The sequence below is a fragment of the Arachis duranensis genome, chromosome 4 (genome assembly GCF_000817695.3).
Source record: "Arachis duranensis cultivar V14167 chromosome 4, aradu.V14167.gnm2.J7QH, whole genome shotgun sequence".
In the NCBI taxonomy this organism is placed as follows: Eukaryota; Viridiplantae; Streptophyta; class Magnoliopsida; order Fabales; family Fabaceae; genus Arachis; species Arachis duranensis.
In genome coordinates this window covers 72,769,712-72,786,571 of record NC_029775.3, presented here as the reverse complement: position 1 = coordinate 72,786,571, position 16,860 = coordinate 72,769,712, and the positions used below count along the sequence as shown (strand labels likewise).

The following is a 16,860-nucleotide window of genomic DNA, read 5'->3' as shown; positions in this document are numbered from 1 at the left end:
GCGCTCGGTTCTTGTGGAGAGCCTAGCTCTCCCCTTGCTTGGCCTTTGGCCTTTGAAGTAAAGCTCTTTACAAGAGCTCTAGGCTCTTAGCAAGAGCTTTAGGCTCTTGGCAAGAGCTTTAAACCCCTGATCCTTGCCTTGTGCTACACTTTCCTTTTCCTTAGGCCACGTTTTCTTTCTTTCTTTATTTTCTTCACCTACAAGTAATCAAAACAACCAATCAAAGTATCACCAAATTCACAAGGTTTAAAATTCATTTAAAAACCAATTAATTCAAGCTTAAACCTCATGATTTTGTGCCAATTAAAGGGTGGTTGATTGATTCAAAGAAACCATGCAATTCCACTCCAAATTACTAACTTACAATGCAAGAAAGTACATAAAAACTGATGAAACAAGTGAAATTTGCTTGAAAAGCTAGCATATGATGACTTGTCATCAATATGCATGTCTCCATATCATGTAAGATTTTAAAATTTATGTGTTGACATGTCCCGTATCGTATCGTATCCCATGTCTATATCAATATCTGTGCATCATAGATTCTTAGCTCTTGCTACTTGTTTGATTATTCAGTTTAAATTTTTATCATTGATGTCTGTAGCTTTAAAGTGATTCTTATCTTCATCCTTGGTGAAGGTTATAATAATCTATTCTTCTTTTGTCCCATCTATTAAAGCCAACTTAGCTTAATAAGTTAAAGGCGGTACCCAAATGAATTTTAGAAAAACTTGTTGAAGCAGATAAGTTTAAGAATGTTCTCTAATACTTACTTGAGCTTACTCAATTTGTTGATGTTAGGTTGAGCCAGTTCGCAACTTTTTTGCCGCTCTGTTCTTGGCTAGCATTGGGATGCTTATACATGTCCAATTTTTTTGAAATCATTTTGACATCTTACAATACAAAAAAATCATTTGAGTACCGTTGAATTTATTAAAAAAATTCGTTGATAATATGCTTATTGTCAGAATAAATTCGATGGCAGAAATCTCGTCAGTGATTATTTATTGACGAATTTTTTCGTCCGCCACTAATTACCGACGGATTTAGAGACAAATATTAATTGTTAATTGGCGAAATTCTAGAGATTGTTATCGTCAGATTTATCCCTCATTAAATCTGACGGTGATCTTAAATTTTTTTAAAAAAATTTGTTTAAAAATTTAATATATAATTTTAAACGGTTAAATTCAATAATTTTTAAACTAACAAAATTTAAAATTTTATGATTTTTATAATAATTTATCTGTAATTTTTCGTTAAAAGATTATAAATAAGTTCACACATTAAAGTTTAAAAATAAAGAAGAAAAATAATAATTACTCTTGTATGAAAAATAGTAGCACTATAAACATATACTCTAAATCCAGAAAAGATGAACTTGCATAAAGTTCGATATGAAAAACAAGATATCTCATGTTAACTAAGTAAATTGCATAGTTGAAACTCTCTAGACAACAAATTATTGAAAAGAAAAATTAATTACAGAAATGGTATATCTATTTAAGATTGTAAGTAATCCACTAACTTGCATATATATCACTCTCAAATGGTATATCTATTAATTTGTATATCTATAGAGGTTTCTGGAATAGTAAGCTGTACACTTTCAATTGCAAACTATAAACATAATCGACACACAAATTATAATTAAACAAACAAATCAAAGTTCATATATTCAAATGAGTAAATTACAACAAATTTAGTAAAATTAACAAAAATCAACTCAGCAAAATTAATTCAAAAAATAATTAACTCTGACAACAATAAATTCAGAAAATTAACAACAATCAATAATAAGTCAATAATTAACTTAAAAATTAACAAGCAAAAAATGATCAATATTAATTAACTTAGAAAACAATTAACTCAGACAACAATAAACTCAGAAAATTAATAACAATCAACAATAAGTCAATAATTAACTTAAAAAATTAACAAGCTAAAATTAATTCAAAGAATTAACAGCAATCAACACTAATTAACTCAGAAAACAATTAACTCGGACAACAATAAACTCAAAAAATTAACAACAATCAACAATAAATCTTTAACTTAAAAAATTAACAAGATGAAGTTAACTCAGAGAATTAACAAAAATAAGCACAAATTAACTCAGAAAATAATTAACTCAAAAAACAATAAACTCAGAAAATTAATAATCAATAATAAGTCAATAATTAACTTAAAAAATTAACAAGTTAAAATTAACTCAAAAAATTAACAACAATCAATACTAATTAACTCAGAAAATAATAAACTCAGAAAATTAACAATCATCCAAAATACCATCAACTCAAAACAAACTCTAAATTACACCCTACCTAACTTAATATTATTTAATTACACTAAATTAATATAACAAACTCTAATCACACACTTCATTGAAAGTTTTAATCAATAATTTAATAAAATACCAAAAAAAATCCTAAACAAAAAATCTGAAAAAATACAAAAACTATAAGAAAATTACTTTTGATGATGGCTGCAGAGTGGTGGAAGCGTGGTGGTGACAGGAGGCAACAGTGAAATCTACAGTGGTAGAGCTAGGGTTTAGTAACATAACAAACAACCAAAAAAAAAAATAGACAACAACCTTACTTTGGCATGGTGGACCTCAACCACGGTGATGGCAACGACCTCCGATCGACGGCAATGGACACCAACAGCGGCGGCACAGCGGAGGCTTTCCATGAAGACTCCAGCAGTAGTGACAACAATGATCTACGACAACCATGTTGCTTATTAGTGGCGAAGACAACTCTAGGTGGTGGCGGTGCAGCCTTTTTCATTGGACCAGAGGGAGAGAGATTAGAGAGAGACGAGAAAGAAAAAGATGAGAGATGAGAGAGAGAGAGAGAGAGAGAGAGAGAGAGAGAGAGAGAGAGTTTGCAGAAGTGAAGGAGAAGGATTTTGCGTTTAAATTTTATCCCAAATTTATTGTCGAATTTACCGGCGGAAAAATCCGACTATAAAATGTTTGTCATTGCCTAAACGATGTGTTTCACTAAATTCTGTTACCGTCGAAATTTTTCGACAGAAATTCTCACAGTAAATTTGGCATTAATAAAATTAATTTTCACGCCTCTATTTACCGTCGGATTTAGCGACGAAATTTTATATCCGACGGTAACTTATTCAAGGGACGAATTTTCATTCATAATCATCAGAAAATTCGCCACTAAATCCAATAGTAAATCTGACTGTATTCGGTATTTTTTTGGTAGTGTTATTTCCTCTTCTTCTAAGATTTAGAATCCGTAAATGTAATTACATCTGCTTGTTGATTACATCATAAGTTTCATTGATGGAGGAACCTTAGGTTATTCTACATGTGTAGATTGGGATGTCTTTGGCACAAATCTTCATCTAGTGGAGGTGATTGCTTTATCATGAAAACATGAAATGTTGGTTTGAGCTTCTTTGTGCCTACGCTTAGGCTTAGGAAGACAATGACACTTTTTTTTCTATTTTGTTGGAGACAACTTTAGCACTTTTCGTGGCTGTGTTATTATCATTTGAAGCATGAATTTTATTATTTTGTTGCCTATAAATACTTACATGCAATCGAACTCATCCTTACTGTAGAAAACGTTTATGCAATGTAAGCATATTGAAGAAATAGGAAAATTGGCTTATTATTTTAGTGTTTAAATATATTAGGTTTAATTTGTAAAATGAGTGTAGAATATGTAATTAAAAAAATTAGTTTAATATTTATGTATTTAAATATTGAGGCAATTTACTCAATTAAAATGGGTGTGAAGATTCTTTACTCAAATGCAATATTTTCAATTCGTTTTCGTGAGTGTCTGATGAACGGATTTCTGCTGGTAAAGAATTTCATAAAAATATTCACATTGTAAATATAATTTCTAAACCAAGAGAGAATCTTTTCGTACAAAAGTTTTGGTTGTCACTAAAGCAAACCCAATAAAATTTATAACCGAAGTATTAAAACCTCGGGTCGTCACTCAAGGAATTGCAAGGAGGTATGGTTTATTATTGGTTATGGATAATAGTATTTTTGGGTTTTTAAAAGGTTTGAACAAGAGAAATAAATTGAAGGAATTAATAAATTAATAGCTAAGAAAACTCTTGGCAAGGTATGAAAATTAGAAGTCCTATCCCAGTTATCCTTATCAATTGTGATGAGAATTGCTCGTTGCTCCCACTTAGTCAACCTCTAACTATGAAAATAAGTCAAGTGGATAAATCAATATAAACCCTCAAGTCCTAGTCAATTCCCAAAGAAAGACTAGAGTTAGTGGAATTCAAGTCAATTAGCTACTTCCAATTATCAATTAACAAAAGAGTTTGATAACTCAAGAGTCTCTAACTACTAAACCAAAGCCAAGAATATAGAAAGCTAAATAAAAATCATATATCTAAAATACCTCAAATTGCATTAATAAGAGAAATCAAATCTAACATGGAAAAGTTCATAAGCCAATTTGGCAACATAAGTCATTAACAAATAAAAGCATTATAGTATCTAAAAGTAGAAGAGAAATCAAAATAAAGGAATATTGAACCTGCTATGAAGAAACAATCCTAATGACTAAAAGAAAACCTAATCCTAAAACCTAAGAGAGAGGAGAGAACCTCTCTCTCTAGAAACTACATCTAATCCTAAAATTGTGAATTTGAATGTTGTGTGAATTGTTGCCTCATGAATGGATGCATTTCCCAACTTTATAGCCTCTAATCTATATTTTTTGGGCCGAAAACTGAGTCAAAAACTGCTCAGAAATTGCCCCCAGCGATTTTTGGTACGTACAGATCGCTGCAAAGTCACGCGGAAGTGTCGTCCACGCGTTCGCGCGAATTGGGTTTTTGCCAGGTCATGCATCCGCGTGATCCACACGTTCGCGTCGCTTGGCTTCGGAGCAGCTATGGCAAATTATATATTTTTGTGAAGTTCCGGATGTTAGCTTTCCAACGCAACTGGAACTGCGTCATTTGGACCTTTGAAGCTCAAGTTATGGTCGATTTAGTACCAAGAGGTCAGGCTGGACAGTTTTAGCAGTTCCTTCAGTTTCTTGTATTCCTTCCATTTTTGCATGCTTCCTTTCCGTTCTCCAAGCCATTCATGCCCTGTAATCTCTGAAATCACTTAACACACATATCACGGAATCGAATGGTATAAAGGGAGGATTAAAATTAATAAAATTAAGGTCAAAAAAACATATTTTCAATCGTAGCACAAATTCTAGGAAGGAATTGTAAAACCATGCAAATAATATGAATAAGTGTGAGACTAGTGGATAAAATCCACTCAATTAAGCACAAGATGTATCACGAAATAGTGGTTTATCAGTGTCCTTTTTGGTTATTATGTAAACCGTGGTAGGTACCATCGGTTTTCAATTCGTGCATAAACTGTGGGAGGTTGGCATGGTTTACACTTAGAAAATGTTGCACATAAACCGCGGCTGTTTACCACGGATTATGAAGGAAAAGTGCTACTAGAAATCGTGCTTGGTCACCATGGTTTATGAAGAAAAGCAATGAGTATAAAACCTGGTTGTCTACCACGGTTTATGCTTTCTTATTCCTATTTCGCATAACTTTCAATCACTTCGTCTTCTTTCTTATTCCATTCTCTTTTTTCAGGTATTTGTCTACTTTTATTAATTTTTTTTATCTCTTTGCATCTTTTTCCATTTATTAAATTAATTATGTATTACTTTTATTTTTTTCTCTAAAAAATTGCAAGAAAAAATGACTCATAATTAACCATGCCAAAAATTCTTCCATTTTTATGATAACTATAAGAAAAGTAGTTATAACTTTTTTAACAATTTGTGATAGTATGAAAGATGTTTATTTATACTAAATTAAGGCATAGTCAAAGAAAGATTGAGAGTAAATGGAGTATATATTTTTTTGCATTAATATGGTTTACATACAAAAATTAAGAATGAAGCAATTTTTAAGGAAAAAAAAAGTATACTTTAGAAGGGATGAAGAGGAAAAACAATAGTCTTAACTTATATGGTTTAGTACTCACTACGTACTCTATGATATACTGTACTGTACTGTTCCATCTTCATCCCTTCTAAAGTATACTTTTTTTTCCTTAAAAATCGCTTCATTCTTAATTTTTGTATGTAATCCATATGAATGCAAAAAAAATATATACTCCATTTAATCTCAATTTTTCTTTGACTGTGTCTTAATCCAATATAAATAAACATCTTTCATACTATCACAAATTATTAAAAAAGTTATAACCACTTTTCATATAGTTATCATAAAAATGGAAGAATTTTTGGCATGGTTAATTATGAGTCATTTTTTCTTGCAATTTTTTAGAGAAAAAAATAAAAGTAATACATAATTAATTTAATAAATGGAAAAATATACAAAAAGATAAAAAAATTAATAAAAGTAGACAAATAGCTGAAAAAAGAGAATGGAATCAGAAAGAAGACGAAGTGATTGAAAGTTATGCGAATTAGGAATAAGAAAGCATAAACCGTGGTACCCAACCAGGTTTTATACTTATGGCTTTTCTTCATAAACCGTGGTGACCAAGCACGGTTTCTAGTAGCATTTTTCCTTCATAATCCGTGGTAAGCAGCCGCGGTTTATGTGCAACTTTTCCTAAGTGTAAACCGTGCCAACCTCCCACGGTTTATGCACAAATTGAAAATCGTAGTTACCTACCACGGTTTACAGAATAACCAAAAAAGACACTCTCGTAAACAAATTGAAAATGTTGTATTTGAGTAAAGAATCTTCATACCCATTTTAATTGAGTAAATTGCCCTAAATATTGCTAAAGATCTATTGTAATATTTTTTATTGTTGACAAAAAAGATCTTTTCTAACATCTTTTTAACATTAGTAAAAAGATAAATTGTAACATTTATTAGAGTATTGTTATAGAAGATCTATTATAACATTTTTTAAAGTGTTATTAGAAAGACTTATTGTTACATTTTTTAAGTGTTACATAAAATATCTATTGTAATATTTTTTAAATATTACATAAAATATCTATTATAACATTTTTTTAAGTGTTACAAAATATATCTATTATAATATTTTTCATAATATTACTATAGAAGATCTATTGTAACAGTTTTACTAAATGTTATTGAATCACTACAAGATATTATCGGAATAGCGACTAATTTAGCGACCGATTCTAGTGATCACTAAAACCTTGGTTGCTAATTAGAAAATAGCGACCAATTTCGGTCGCTAACCTTTAGCGACTGATTTTTTAACATGGCCACCAAACTCTCACCAAAGAGTATCGGTCGCTAAATGGCATTGTTCTGAAAACCGAACCGGACTGGCCGGTTCAACTGGATTAACCGAAAACCGATCATCTGGCCGGTTCGGGTGATGCCAAAAACCGTTTGACAAAAAATCGGTAAAAAACCGGTCAAACTGACAGTTAACCGGTGAACCAGTAAAACCGGTCGATTTTTTTACGGTTTTCAAAGGTTAACAATAAAAAAAATAAAAAAACCTATATAAAAGCTACCCACTACCTAGTTACCCCTCTTTCTTAGAAGAAAACCCTAATACCCCTCTCTCTCCCCCTCTGAATTCCAACTGCCACCACTACCCCTCTGAGTTCCAACGCCGCCACCATCAACAGTAGCGTCACCTTCTCAGCTTCTCTGTCATCGTGGTGTCGTCAATCCCACCTCTGTCCTCATCCTCGTTGGCCGTCCCTCTTCTCCTCCTAGATCCCTTCTCGCATCGCCAGGTCTGCTCGGAGCTGTTGTTGGTGTCGTCAAGCCACTTTTGTCCATGACGTCGTTGGCCTCTATGAACTTGTCTCTGTCCTCATCGTCTTTGCCCGTTTTTGTCTTCGATTCCTTTCTCTGTCGAACTCACAGCAAAGTTCGAACGTTTTTCTGCCGCTGTGGACTCGTCGCTCACTCTGCCGCCGTAGAAAATTACAGAATTTGATTATGTTGCTCTCCATGTTTCTTGAGTTCTTCGGTAGTTTAATTTATTTTTTTATTTTGTTAATTATAATGATTATGATTTGCTGCTTTTTATATTCTGGATTCTGATGGTTGGATAGATTGAACTCTGATTGTTGTAATTGTAAAAGAAAAAATTCAATTGGATTAACTATTTAACTCTATTGATTAAATGATGAAGGAAATCTGGTTGCTGCCTCTTTTGTTTTATGACTTGTTAATGGTTGCTGGTACTTTTATTAAATTTTTTAGAATAATTTTGTTGATTTTAAAAAACTAAATTATACATTGATGCCAATAACTACAGCAAACCTTTTTGTTAATTTGTTATTGCAATTTGATTTCATAATCTGTTTGTTTTGATTTCATATATTTTTTGTAATTCTGTTTGTTCAAATTATGATTGTTTATTCAAAATTAAAATTATGATTATGTTTGAAATTCAATGGTGAGTTGTTATTACTGATTTGTTTCAATTGTTTGTTATTTTTTATTATTAGGTTATAGATTGAAATTTTAAATTTTAAATTTTATTAGGTTAAATTTTATTGAAATTTAAATATTTAAAATTATATATTAAATTTTTAGTAATTTTATTTAATATTTAATTAAACCGGTTGGACCCCGGTTGAACTCCGGCCGAATGATTAAACCAGTGAACCAGTCACCTCACCGGTTTATTGACCGGTTCGGTTCTCGCAACCTTGCTAAATGGTGACCAAATTTTTCGCTGCTAAGTAAATCGGTCGCTAAATGTCGACCAACTTTTTGGACACCAATAAAATTGGTCGCCGATGCCTGAATTGAAAATCTAAAATCGATCACTAAATTGGTCACTAATTCCTGAACTAAAAATCTAAATCGGTTGTTGTTCCTGATCTTATGATTATATATTTTTATTAATTTCACATTTATCACTATTAAAACTTAATTTTTATAAATAATTACATTTCCACAAAATATAAAAAGAATCAAATATAGATCAATTTTTGAAATAAATACCAAAAACATTCACAATGTCTACATAGAAATATAAAATTTAAAATATTAAAAATTTCTAAATACATCAAATTTATGATCTACAATCTAGACTAAAACATGGTAAAAATAATTCATGAACCACATAACTTTGCTCTATTCATGAACAATTAGTATAGTTCAACAATTTATGCACTAGTTTTGGCTCTTTAATTCTTTCATTGCTCTTGGAGCTACAACCAATACAAACCATAACAAAATCTTTAAACAATCCTGAATCTTAATCTGGTTATCCAACATATTTAGTGTAAGATGTACCAAGTCCAATTGCCTCAGACCATTCATGATCCTCAGTTTCCTGCATATGTCAGTGAACAGCCTACATCAACAAAGAATTTGTTTATTATAATTGGATATGATCTTTAAAGAATAACATGTAAAGCAAAAATGCTATATCAAACCGAAAATTCAACCGCCGAATCAGCCGCCGTGTATATTTATACATACTAATTCACACTTTTTTGGCCAACTAAATAATCGATCATCAGAATAATCAAACATGCGATAGTAGAATAATTAAACTTGTTTACGTTAATATGATAAAGAAAATTTATGAGATACCAAATACGTATTTTTAGTATTCTATAAGCAATGACTTGATTGATGGCTAATCTTTTGTATATACGATTTTATATAACAAAAATAGATATAACATACTCCCAAGGAACATCTTCCACAAGCATCCAATCGACCAATCTCCATCCTTGTCTTCATAAGTAAGAACATATTCAGAGCCATGGAGAAGATCCTTTAAAAAGCTCTCACTTAATCCATCTTTTCCAGACAGCCCAGGAGAGTTGCACTGACCTAATTTTTCATTAAAGAAGTTGCAACTCAAACTAAAGAAAAAGGTTTCTTATAAAGAAAAAAAAAAAAAGAAAAGAAAAAAGTAGCTAAAGAAAATACCAATGGTGAAGCAGCTGAACATCTTCTAAAGAGCTGAAGAAAGTTCCTTATAGTTGCTCTAGGAATTAAGATCAACCTTTCTTAGATAAGGAGCAACATCCATACTTATCTTCACATACAAACAACCAAATCCTGGTTTTTCTTCAACTTCATCATTGTTCTTTGTCAAATTAGATGCCATGGTGTTCTTTCGAAATGATTGAATTGGTGGGCCACCCCACAACCTGTGCCTTGTTGCAAAAAATGAAAATTTTGATATTTCAACAGCCTCTGGATTTGAATTTCCATGCTGCGAAGAACATACACAAACTACATAACACTGAAACACAAAAATTCAACTAACAATCACACTAACTAGTAACTATGAACAATTCTTTTTCAATCATACTAAGATTAAAAGCTTACCTCAGATAGTTATCAGAAATGCATTCAACACAGTACAGAATATCATAGTAGCATTTTTATTTGGCATTATAATTTTAAATTGTTTGAGAAGAAAACAACATTATAACAACCAATCAGACTAGTTTCATGAGTCATACATCCCTAATCATACATCTTTCCGTGCACCAAATATCAAGCTTTCAATCTGAAAGAGAAAAGAGAGGCGATTAATTAATTAATATAAGGGCTTAACCTGTTTGAATTCATCATTGGACCTGTATACAGTATCACTTCCAGAACCAACTCTTCCAGAAGGCACAGATGTAAAGAAGGGAGAGTCACCCAGAATGCAACCATCAAGGGTACATGTGATGCATGAGCATCTTATACCTTTTTTCTTAGCATTTTCTAGTTATTTTTAGTTAGATTTTATTTAGTTTTACTTGATTTTAGTGCAAAAATCTCAAGTGGATGCAACTTTGAGCTGTTTTGGTATTTTTATGATTTTAGGTAAAATTCGGAATAATTTGGCAAAGTTTGGAGCAAAATACAGAAAAAGCTAGCAGCACCCTTCCTGGGCGCTAAACGCCCAGCAAGAAGTCTGAATCTCCCCTCTTTGGTTTCTCAAGTAGATTTAGCATTTATTAGTTATATTTTATTTTCTTTTTATAATTTTTATTTATAAACAATATCTTTTAGTCTTAAAATTTATTATTTTATTTTATTTTCATATCAAATTAGGTTAGTATAAAAAGGAAAAGATACTCCTCTTAAGACGGTTGGAACATTATCATCTTCCCTTTTGCACTTTTTAGAACCCTAGTTTTCTCTGTAAGTCATGAGCAGCTAAACCTCTCGATTAAGGTTAGGAGCTCTGTTTATTTCTATGGATTAGAACTATTATTCTTCTATTTTAATTAATGTTTTGATTCAATTCTAAAGATTATTTTTGTTCTTAATCTTATGAATCTGGGTGGAGCGGGAGCATGACCCTTATTCTACTTGTGTTCTTGTGATTCTCGGGAGAATTATCTCACTTGAACTATAGCTTGAAAATAAATTCCTCCTAAAATGCTAATTACATGAATTAATTAGGATATGTGACATATAATCCTGTTAGCTTCGGATAATTAGGGTTTTTGTGACCATAAACTAGTTTTTTAACTTAACCCTCTAATCGAAATTAAGTGACCATGGGAGTGGTGGTTAATGAAGGTTAGAGGAAACAAAATCACTAAGGGACTAGGGTTTAGTTATTTACAGTTTGCCATAGAATGAATCATGCATTGTTAAAATAGTTGGTAAGAACTTTTAATCCGAAAAAATAAACATCTCCGAAGCCTTAACTATTTTCTCATATTGTTTTTACACCAAACCTTTTTTTGTTTATATACTTGCTTATTTACCGTTTTATGTGAATTGACTTACCAAACCCCTTTTTGATTCGCCTAACTAAGTCCAATTGGATAGCCATTGTTGCTCAGTCTAACAATTCTCGTGAGATCGACCCTCACTCACTTGAGGTATTACTTTGATGACCCGGTGCATTTGCCGATTAAGCTGTGCGAAATCTCAGTTTGCGCACCAACATGCAGGGGGTGAAAGGAAAACTTCAACATCAGATGGACTGGCAAGTTGAGGTATCCTAGTATCTAGCTTAGTTGAGACAATTACAGTCCTTGACAGCTCAAGATCAATCTATAAAGAAACAACAAAACTGTTTATTGAATCTGTGATTTATATATTGCACTTTTTTGTGCTCCAAATCCCAGCAGATTAGCTAGAGAAGTGTTCTTTATATCCTCACAAATGTTCACCCCAATATAATTTGATTTTTTTTTTCTTGGTCTCTTTATATTACTTTTTACAATCTATAGATATGGCATGAAAGATTGAAAGCATTCAGCAATGACACCAACTTCAACTACGAGATACTCAGCAAATTTATGAAAATTAATCAAGCCAAGAAAGCGCAAGGACAAAGAGAGGCATATACATGCATCACAACACGCCTTATAGTAGCATTGCTCCAGTCACTACAATCTTCAAGGCAAAATATAATAAACTCCTTATGCTATATTTTGGCTCGCACTAGAGACTCCACGTCACGCGCGTGGGCCTGTTGGTCAAGCAGAGCACAAAAAAGTCCACCATGAACAAAAACAAAGACAATGTCCATGGGAAAACTCAAAACGTTACCTACAATGCTCTATTTTTACCCATAAAAATAGTTACCTAATTAGATTAGATTCTCAAAATGTGTTAATCAGAAACATAATAACAAAAATCTAATAATCACATAAAAATCAAGATTCAAATAGAGGAATTGACAAATCTAAAATTTGAATCAAAATCACATAAAAATCAGGATTCAAATAGAGGAATTGACAAATCTAAAATTTAAATCAGACAAGAAAAAGGCGAGATATCAGAAAAAAAAAAACAAAAAATTACAAGATCAGTTGCATCTGAAATTCAAAGCCGAGATTGTTCATGCACGAGAAGGTGGACTATGTGCTCATGCTTATTAGATATATTATCCTTATGCTAGCAACAAATGATCGTTATTTGAGGCTTCGGAATATCAAATAAATTATTTTGAGAAGAAGTTACCGGAGAGACTATTAATCGTTGTTGTTGTTGTTCCCAGAGAAGAAGTTACCCGAGAAGGTGGCGGTGAGAAATGAACTATGATATAAGGAGCAACGACAAATTTGGACGGCAAGGCGACGATCTGCAACAAAGAAGTGAGCAGAGGAGGCGGTGCGACCAAAGGAGACAACGGTGAAAAAAGAACAGTACGACAATGACAAAGTCAGATCTGGACGGTGATGAAATGATCCACGAACTCAGACAATGCCAACACCGCCGAGATCTCAAAGATGAAGGCGATGGCATTGAGACCTTAGAAGGCGACGACGAGGAGACCTCAGAAGATGGCGCTGCAATCAGAAGATGACGAAGATGACGTTGCGACGAAGAAGACGACAATGGTGTGGGTAACTTAGAAAACGATGTTGTGCTTCCGGCGGGTAACTCAATAATTGTTTGTAGAAGATGAGAATGGTGTGGGGGAGTTGAGTTAGGCTTAATGAGGGTAACTCAGTAACTATGTTATTTTATTAAATTAGTGACCGATTTAATGACTGATTAGTTTATAACATTATCTTTTAGTTGGTCGCTGAAATCGGTTGCTTTCTTAATAATTAGCAACAGATTTAGAGATCATAGTCTTAGCGACCGAATTAGCGACCACACAATTTTCATTCTATTTCTCTATCGATTGCAAAATCTGTCACTAAATTAAAAAATAATAACCGATTTTGTGATCGAGAATCATAAAGATGTTACTTCTCTTGTTTTGGTTGCTAATTCTGTTGCTAAATTAAAAAATAGCAACTGATTTAGCAACCAAATTTATTCTGGTTGTATAATAAACTTATCGGTCATTAATTCGGTTGCTATTAGTGACCGATTTTATGAGTCACTAAAATCGGTCGCTAGCTTAACAATTAGCAACCGATTTAGTGACCATTTCCTTAGCGACTGAATTAGCGACTAAATAATTTTTTACCCTATTTTTCCATCGGTTGCAAAATAGGTTGCTAAATTAAAAAATAGCGACCGATTTTGTGACCAAGAATTTCAAAGACGTTATTTCTCTTGTTTTGGTTACTAATTCGATTGTTAAATTAAAAAATAGCAACCGATTTAGCGACCAACATTATTCTGGTTGTATAATAAACTTATCGGTCACTAATTCGATTACTATTAGTGACCAATTTTGTTGGTCGCTAAAATCAGCCACTGAATATAATTTAGCGACTAATTTTTTTTTTTGGTTCAAGAAATTCTATATCGGTCACTAAATCAGTCGCTGTTAGCAACCAATTTTTTCAGTCGCTAAACTGGTCACTATTATGGTAATTTTTTGTAGTAAATCTTTGGAAGAATGTTAGTAAAATTCTATTGTAACATAGAATATATTTAACATTTGTTAAAATGTTACTAATATACATAGGTAATAGTTTAATATGATTTGGTAACATTTTTTAAATATTAGTAAAAGTCAAATATGTAGTCGTGATTTATTGTTTTTGCCTATGCTTTTAGGTCGATACTACAATGAAGATTTTATAATTGTCTTCATGTAAAAATATTTTCTTTTGACCCTTGGATGAATGATTGTATGGTTAGATTTTGACATGATATAAAAGTGTTACTAGTCTTTGTTTCAACAACGGAACCACTTAGATAAAGACGCCTAAACATCTTTTTTTAAAGATGTTTTTCAGTAATTGAAATTTAACATATATAATCGATTAAATCATGTTATTTTTGTCAAAATTAGGCTAGACAAATTGATTTAACCGAAAAAATGGTTAATCAAATCTTGAATTGGTCTAAATTAATATTATTTTTTATAAAAAATAACTACAATACCCTTATTATAGAAAATGATTGAAATATATATACTAATTTTAAAAATTCTAAATTCTAACCCTACGATAGAAAAATAAAGGATTAAAATTTAGGATTCTCAAAATTAATTAATATATATAATAGAATTATTTTAGTCATTTTCTATAATAGGGTATTGTAGTTGGTGCACAGAATTGTGATTTACACGTTTCACAACTCCGTTCCACTAACCAGCAAGTGCACTGGGTCGTCCAAGTAATACCTTACGTGAGTAAGGGTCGATCCTACAGAGATTGTCGGCTTGAAACAAGCTATGGTCATCTTGTAAATCTCAGTCAGGCAGATTCAAATGATTATGAGGTTTTGATAATTAAAAGAGAAATAAAACATAAAATAGGATAGAGATACTTATGCAATTCATTGGTGGAAATTTCAGATAAGCGTATAGAAATTCTTTGTTCCTTTTGAGCCTCTGCTTTCCTATTGTCCTCATTCAATCATGCATACTCCCTTCCATGGCAAGCTGTATGTTGGTGGATCACCGTTCTCAATGGCTACCATCCGTCCTCTCAGTGAAAACATGTCCGCTACGATTTTCCGCATGGCTAATCAGCTGTCGGTTCTCGATCGTGTCGGAATATGATCCATTGATCCTTTTGCACACTGTCACTGCGCCCAATAGTCACGAGTTTGAAGCGCATCACAGTCATCCCATCCCAGATCTTACTTGGAATACCACAAACAATGTTTAGACTTTCCGGATCTCAAGAATGCTGCCAATTGATTCTAGCTTATACCACGAAGACTCTGATCTCACGGAGTGGAAGGCTCTGTTGTCAGGAGAGGCAACCATGCGTCGTGAACCAGGAGGCCAAGAGATACACACTCAAGCTATTGCATGTAGAACGGAAATGGTTGTCAGGCACACGTTCATAAGGGAGAATGATGATGAGTGTCACGGATCATCACATTCATCAGGTTGAAGTGCGAGTGAATATCTTAGAACAAGAATAAGCGTGAATTGAATAGAAGAACAATAGTACTTTGCATTAATTCATGAGGAACAGCAGAGCTCCACACCTTAATCTATGAGGTGTAGAAACTCCACCGTCAAAAAGACAAAAGTAATGATGGTCTAGGCATGGCAGAATGGCCAGCCCCCAAAACGTGATCAAGAGGTAAAAAGTGATCCAAAGGTAGTCTCAAAAATGATCTAAAGATTTAAATACAATAGTAAAAAGTGCTATTTATACTAAACTAGTAAACTAAGTTTACAGAAAATGGGTAACTAAGTGTAGATAGTGCAAAAATCCACTTCCGGAGACCACTTGGTGTGTGTTTGGACTGAGCATTGAAGCTTTCACGTGCATAGGCTCTTCTTGAAGTTTAAACGCCAGTTTTGGTGCCAGTTTGGGCGTTTAACTCCAGCTTTGGTGCCACTTCTGGCATTTTACGCCAGAAAATGATCTCTAACCGGCGTTTAGACGCCAGTTTGGACCATCAAATCTCAGGCAAAGTATGAACTATTATACATTTCTGGAAAGCTCAAGATGTCTACTTTCCAACGCAATTGAGATCGCGCCAATTGGACTTCTGTAGCTCCAGAAAATTCACTTCGAGTGCAGGGAGGTCAGAATCCAACAGCATCTTCAGTCCTTTCTCAGCCTCTGAATCAGATTTTTGCTCAGGTCCTTCAATTTCAGCCAGAAAATACCTGAAATAACAGAAAAACACACAAACTCATTGTAAAGTCCAGAAATGTGAATTTTGCATAAAAACTAATAAAAATATACTAAAAAGTAACTAAAACATATTAAAAACTATGTAAAAATAACACGATTTAATCGAACGTATGTGTTAAATTTTAATTATTAAAAAACATCTTTATAAAAAGACGTTTTCAGCATTTTTATCAGGGTGGCTCCCTTTAAACAAAGCATCTTGATAAAAAAAATATTTTTGTCATCTTCATTTGAGTAGTTGACATACTTTTAATCATCAACGCAATTTTTTTAATTTAGTAATCTAACAACATACTTTAGTCTACACTTTTAAATATTGATGACTGATTGATAATAAAAAATAATAAATTCTAATGTCTCTATATTTTTTTTCAATATTCGAGTCACTTGTAAGTATACACGTTTTACTGTCGCTT

At 32.5% G+C, this 16,860-nt stretch overlaps 1 pseudogene; it reads right to left on the bottom strand.

Moving 5' to 3' along the window:
• Window positions 1–9,125: 9,125 nt before the first annotated feature.
• LOC107484671 (auxin-responsive protein IAA8-like) lies at window positions 9,126–13,815 on the bottom strand (annotated as a pseudogene).
• Between the last annotated feature and the right edge of the window lie 3,045 nt (window positions 13,816–16,860).